This window comes from Nuphar pumila, unplaced genomic scaffold (genome assembly GCF_984573655.1).
Source record: "Nuphar pumila unplaced genomic scaffold, dmNupPumi1.hap1.1 HAP1_SCAFFOLD_657, whole genome shotgun sequence".
Taxonomy (NCBI): Eukaryota; Viridiplantae; Streptophyta; class Magnoliopsida; order Nymphaeales; family Nymphaeaceae; genus Nuphar; species Nuphar pumila.
This window is the reverse complement of record NW_028323441.1, coordinates 42,745-48,974: the sequence shown is the minus strand read 5'-3', so window position 1 is coordinate 48,974 and position 6,230 is coordinate 42,745. Positions and strand designations below refer to the sequence as shown.

At 52.1% G+C, this 6,230-nt stretch overlaps 1 pseudogene; it reads left to right on the top strand.

Annotated features, from left to right (window-relative positions):
* The first annotated feature begins 13 nt into the window (after window positions 1-13).
* LOC149809940 (serine--tRNA ligase-like) lies at window positions 14-2,966 on the top strand (annotated as a pseudogene).
* Window positions 2,967-6,230: the final 3,264 nt, after the last annotated feature.

Here is a 6,230-nt window from a genome sequence, read left to right as displayed (position 1 = left end):
CTACCAGGACGCCATGTTGGACATCAACCTCTTCCGTGAAGGTAAGACCGGGAATGGTGACGTCTCATGCGCAATGATTGATCCGTGGTGCAGATGGACTGGCACAACGGTAGTACATGAGGTCACAGCTGGTGTACTGGTGCAGAGAAGGGTGGCAACCCCGAAATTGTGCGCGAATCCCAACGCCGACGCTTTGCTGACGTGGCCTCGTAGACAAAGTTGTGGATCTGGATCAAAAATGGCGCGCAGGTAAAGCTCTTTGAGTCGGAACCACATGGACAGCGCACCTCTCTTGGACTGTTCCTGCACTAATTCATGGCAGATCTGCAGAGCCTTCATCTGCTTGTATGGGTGTTCAATAACATTTTAAACTGCACGTTTTCCGACTGGTCAGGACGACATACGTGCCATTTGCATGGCCGAAGCCGCATCTCTACGATCCTGCTGACGTTGTCGCGTGTGCAGCTCGCTTCGAAGTAGATCAGCTGAAAAAGGACTTCAACAGGTCAACAAGGAAGTTGGCGCCAAGTTCAAGGTGCGTGGATGCTTGAACACATTGTTCTGTAAATCAGTATAGGGTTGCCAGCAGGAATGCGGTCATTTCAGTTCTTATCACATGGAAACGCGCATTGAGTTTTGCTTTCAATCAATGTAGTGATACGGTAGAATCATATACATGCGTCCCGCTCTGATTATGCTCACAAGGTCTTGGCATAGGTATATGTTTCCGAATGAGCTTGCTTGGTGACAACGCTGGTTGTTGCAGGCAAAAGAGGACGCCACGGAGCTACAGGAGCAAGCTAAGCAGCTGAAGAACAAGATTACGGAAGCCGAAGCAAAGGAAGTAGAGGTGGCATCTCAGCGGGATGCAGCCATTGCACCAATTGGCAACCTTGTTCATGACTCAGTTCCCGTCCATGATGACGAGGTGCGCACTGAGCAAATTCGTTATGAATGCATGTGCCATGCAATCGAATCCCAGATTGTGGCCGTCTCTGATGGAGAGCTTGTTGTAAACACGGCACAATGATACTTTGGGAGTTTACACGATCTAGAGCGGTTGAGCAGCACCTTCGCGCTTGGGACACACACAAGTTGGTTTCAAGCATGCGGCTGCGAAGGACTCACCGCAAATAAAGAAGTGCATCTTTCTATTGAGGTCCGTGGTTCTTGCCAAAATTTGCGCATCGATATTGAGGTGCACTCATGTAGATTTGACCAGCCTCATTGCCAGCACGCAAAGTTCAAGGTTCAAATGGACTGAGGAATGCAACAACGTCTGGAATGTCATGGCTTTCAGCTCTCCAGGCAAGCACTGAAAAGCGCGACACTAGTGATCTAACGCCATTGCCGTCTCGTTCAAGCGCCATCAGCAAAGTGTGACGAATGCAGGCCAATAACGTCGTGGTCAAGACGTTCGGCAAGCCCAGACAAGAGGAAAAGCTTTTAACCACGTGGACCTCATTCAGCTCTTGACATAGTAGACATGGACAAGGGTGTAGAGGTGGCAGGCGGCAGAGGCTACTTCCTCAAGGCGCAGGCGTCCTACTGAACCAGGCGCTCATCAACTTCGCCCTCCAGTTTGCGTGCAAGAGAAGCTACACACCCATCCACACCCCCTTCTTCATGCGCAAGAGCATCATGGCTGAGTGTGCACAGCTATCGCAGTATTGACGAGGAGCTTTACAGCGTACGCCACCATCACCGCCTCACTCGTTGCCGTCCAGCAGTGCCGATAAGCAGGGAGTCGGCTGTGCCATCCATGAGGTCGGGGAAGGAATATCTTTGATGCGGCATGTCTACCTGTTCTACCGCTGCGGGATTGACAAGCTGGTAGATTGCTTGAAGTCGTTTGATAGAAGTGCAATTGCCGGCTCGTGTTGTTATGCATTGTCGTGCTCAGATGACTTGCACATGCTCGTCCAGGTGTGACCGTACCTATGGAAGCAGTGCTTTAGAGGCAGGAGTTGATCATGAAGCAATCCCACCAAGAAGAAGTGAGGCAGACCGAGCACTTCACCTTCGGCTGCAACTCAGCCAAGAACTAGAAGGCGAGATGCTGCAGACATGTTTGCGATCATCAACATAGCATAGATAGATTGCAATCAGTAACGCTTCTTGCATCGTTGCGCATGAGCTAGCAGTGGCGCTAGTGCACTGGCAGCCGCGTTGCCGACATCATGCACCACCGCGCATGAAAGAGCGAGCGTTTTCACAGGCTTGCTTGAGGTGCAGGTGAGCGGGGAAGGGAGGACAAGTACTTGATTGCGACGTCTGAGCAGACACTGTGCGCGCTGCACCGCCAATCCTGGTTCGAAAAGGCGGACCTCCCGAAGAAGTACGTTGGATACAGCACATGCTTCCGGAAGGAAGCCGGCTCGCACGGACGCGACACGCTTGGCATCTTCCGAGTGCATCAGTTCGAGAAGGTCGAGCAGTTTGTGATCTGCTCCCCAGACGGCGACGAGTCATGGAAGATGATGGACGAGATGCTTGCAAATGCTGAGGACTTTTACCAGGCACTCGGCCTGCCGTACCATGTCGTCAACATCGTCTCGGGTGAGCTGAACAACGCCGCTGCTAAAAGTACGACCTAGAGGCTTGGTTCCTGCGAGCAAAACGTTCCGGGAGCTGGTCTCGTGTTCTAACTGCACTGACTACCAGTCGCGGCGATTGGAGGTCCGTATGCGCGCCCTAAAGGGCCTGGCACCGACGCTCAAGTGAAGTCGTACGTGCACATGCTGAACTCGACGATGACAGCTACGGAGCGTACGATGTGCTGTGTGTTGGAGAACTATCAGACTCGGATGGCGGTGAACGTGCCTGAGGCACTGCAACCATTCATGATGGGCATTTCGTTCATTCCGTTCACCATGATGCTTGAAAAGGGGAAGTTTGTCAAATGCCCTGCCCCCGCCGCGGCAGCTGCACAGCCGGCATCCTCTGAGGCTATGAGCACAAACTGAGCACTGGATTGTGCTCCCTGCATGGCATTTGACCGTCTGAAACCTATATGAGTTGATGTTGCCATGCTAAATAAGATGGATGCAATGAAACTCTGTAAATAGTTATGTCCTTGTCACTTGATCATGAAGAACGACGTTTCTGGTTGGCTGCTGGCGCAGACAGGTATTGATGATTGTTTGAGAATAGAGGTGTACCGTGATGCACATTGCCGTGAGTCTGATTGCATAGCAGTTGCCCTCAAGCATGTCTGCTTTCTGGCAACTGTCAGCCACGATCAAATGCTCGTGAAGCAAAGGTCATTCCATCTGTCAATTGTCATCACATTCTATGTTGACTTCAGAACATCCTTTGGCATTAGCTACCCTCGTCATTGCATCGTATCGCCCTACCCTCCGCGTAAAAGCCAGAGTTACAATTGTGAAGCTCGTGTATGACACGGCTTTGCTTGAGCGATCTGCCGACGGCGCTTTCCGCGGCATTCTCACTCGTATCGGAAGGTTCACTGAACATGCCTCACGTCCTTGTCAATGATTGCACGCATGAGCTCCACGTTGTTGGCCTCGACCTTTTCAAGGTGGTGTTTGAGAGTGTGCTGGGGGCGGTTCTGTCTGTCTCTATCAAGCTATTTGACTTGATGTTGCATTACCATCCCTCTCACATCTTGCCCCACCCTTGGATGGTCCCACTCCTCTTCTGCGGGCTTTGCTCGATTTCTGGTCTGGCAACGTTTTGGGTTGGCTTTGACAAGTTCTCCGTGGCTCCCGGTGCTCTCTCCTGTGAAAGCCAGACCCCACCTCGGGTATCTTTTTCCGTTTCAAACTCCCATACTCCTCAGCCCTGTGAGCACCTCCTTGCTCATGTGCTGTAACAACTTTGTCCATCGGGCCCTCTCGACAAGGCTTTTGAAGCCTCGCCTTGTCCTTTTCAATGCACCTAAAGTCATGTAAGCTCGCTTTTGCCGTTTGGCAACAGACATGCACAGCACCTTTCCTGTTGTCCAGGCCCAGCCTTCTAATGATTCACATCGCTCACGTTCAAGCACCAGACGCAGCAACCACTACAAGGCCAACATAGAGACCTAAGCAGCTGCCATCTCAGCATGCTTTCCAAGACCCATTTGAAGGAATGAAGGGTGTGATCATCCTGTCATAGTAGTTCCAATCTGAGTAGCGCTTCTTAAACAGCTGTTGCAGATGGAAGACCCAGATGCAATTCTTGTTCATCTTTGTGTAGTGGTATCCTGGCAAGTCCAAGCAATCGTGGACGTGGTGCCCGAACACGCCCTCCGGGTTCACCATCACCTTTGGCCACGAAAAGGTGATGTTCTTCAGCATATCGTAGTGCTCCAGGGGGTGCACTTCATATCTGTCCGACCTTCATGACAAATCGTAACGTGAGAACCGCACGCGCACTCTGAAGCTGTGCTATCCATCACACCATCAGCAGTGCTTCGTCAGAACGGGCTGTGAACTCCATTGTTGTCCCGGCAATTAATGTATTTTTGGGTATCTGAATCCGAAAATCAGAGGGTCTGACGAAACGCTGGCCATCAGCGCACGGGACAGCCAATCATGACGCGAAACTCCCTCACCAGCACCGATGGGCATGACACGTGATTCAAGACATTGGCTCTCCCTCAACAAAGCTCAACCCCTCGACCAGACAACTTCGCTGTCTGCAACATCGTGCCGATCGTGCGTGAAAGCACCAGGCCTGTTGCCGCAATAGCACAACAGAGACACAGCTCCACCTGTTAGGAGGCGTTGCATCCATGAAACTTCATCCCTTGCCAGCCCACATGTCATCAACACTGTCAAGTCCTGCACCCTGAGGATGGAGACGGTGAGAAAGACGGCCGAGCGCAGAAAGCTGGGTGCATACTGAGCCACGCATCAAGCTCGTTGCCATCGCCGCAAGCCTTGCCAGCCCATGTCGTTCAGGTAGAACACAGCTTGAGTGACGTTCTTCAGGCAGCCCACAGAGCGAGGTCTGCCAGGTTGCCCAGCTTGGGGTTGGGGAGCACGACCCACTCGTCGATGTCGATGTGGAAGATTCGCACGTCCTCGTGCCAGTGCGCCAGGGTGGCGTGCGCTGTCAAGAGATGCTGATCGTACACTTGCAAATCATCTTCCGGATACGGCGGAAATTCGTCCCATCTGCAAAGCCGAATACAAGTCATATGCCTCTCAGCTCAATCCCCTGTGTGGAGGTTGCCGCTGAGTGCTGCGATTACGCGGCTGGCAACTACCAGCTTGCATAGCACTGCATGCGTGCACTGAGGTGCCTGCTAAGCGCATTGGCTTATGATGGAGCATAGCTTCTCAAGCACAAGATGAACCATTGCTGTCTTGACCATTGTCAACTCGGGCCTTTCGGTCGCCTTGTTTCATATATCGTGCTCCATCTTTGGTAGATGCTTTGCCGAGGTCCATCACCTGTGTTTCATTTATCGGAAAGGTACAATTCGGCGATTCTTTTTCAAATGAGGCCTTAGCAGGGCGCTCAAAACCAATTAAGCACTTTGCTGGCAAATCCGTGGACAGTTCAGTGTGATATCTATCTGAAACACAGCCCTTTCCGATCGGTTCGAGCCTGGAAGCGAGTTTGGCAGTGCGCGCACCTGACGAGGAAGATCTTGCGGTCAAGCACGAGCTGGCGGAAAGCTATTGATGCGCAGCATGGGTGCAAGGAAGTTGTCACGGAGTAGAAAACCATGGCGGCAACTCCCAACCAGGAGTGGTACGTGATGTGGTGCTCAAACAGCTGTGCCCAGATCTCTGCGCCTTAGCCCAGATGGATGCCTCATCACAAACGATGAACGCGGGTGGTTGTTCCCTGCAGCGCGAGCTGTGCCAGAGGTTTGACAGCCCTGAACACAGGCGATCCAGTTTCGTCCACCCCAATGCAAGCATTGTATTCCAATCTTGTATTGCTTTGTGAAAACCGCTGAAATGGCTGGTTGTAGTATCTCGGCCCATGCTGCACATCATTGTGTCAAGAGCAGGGTGAGTTGTATACAAGGCAATAGCCTAATGAGGGGTCAGTGTCATTGTGAAACACACTGTTTCGCTGGAGTCGTTAGCGACAAAGGGACCTGAACTGCCACTCCAACCTTTGTGTTCAAATTGCACAACGTTCGCTTTGCCCAAAATAAAGAGAGAGCACACCAGCCTCCACTGCAGCGATGCCAGCTGCCGTGGTTGGTTTCGGAACGGGCAGAGGCATCCATGGTGGGTGCTTGGGAAGGAGTTCTGGGGAGAAAA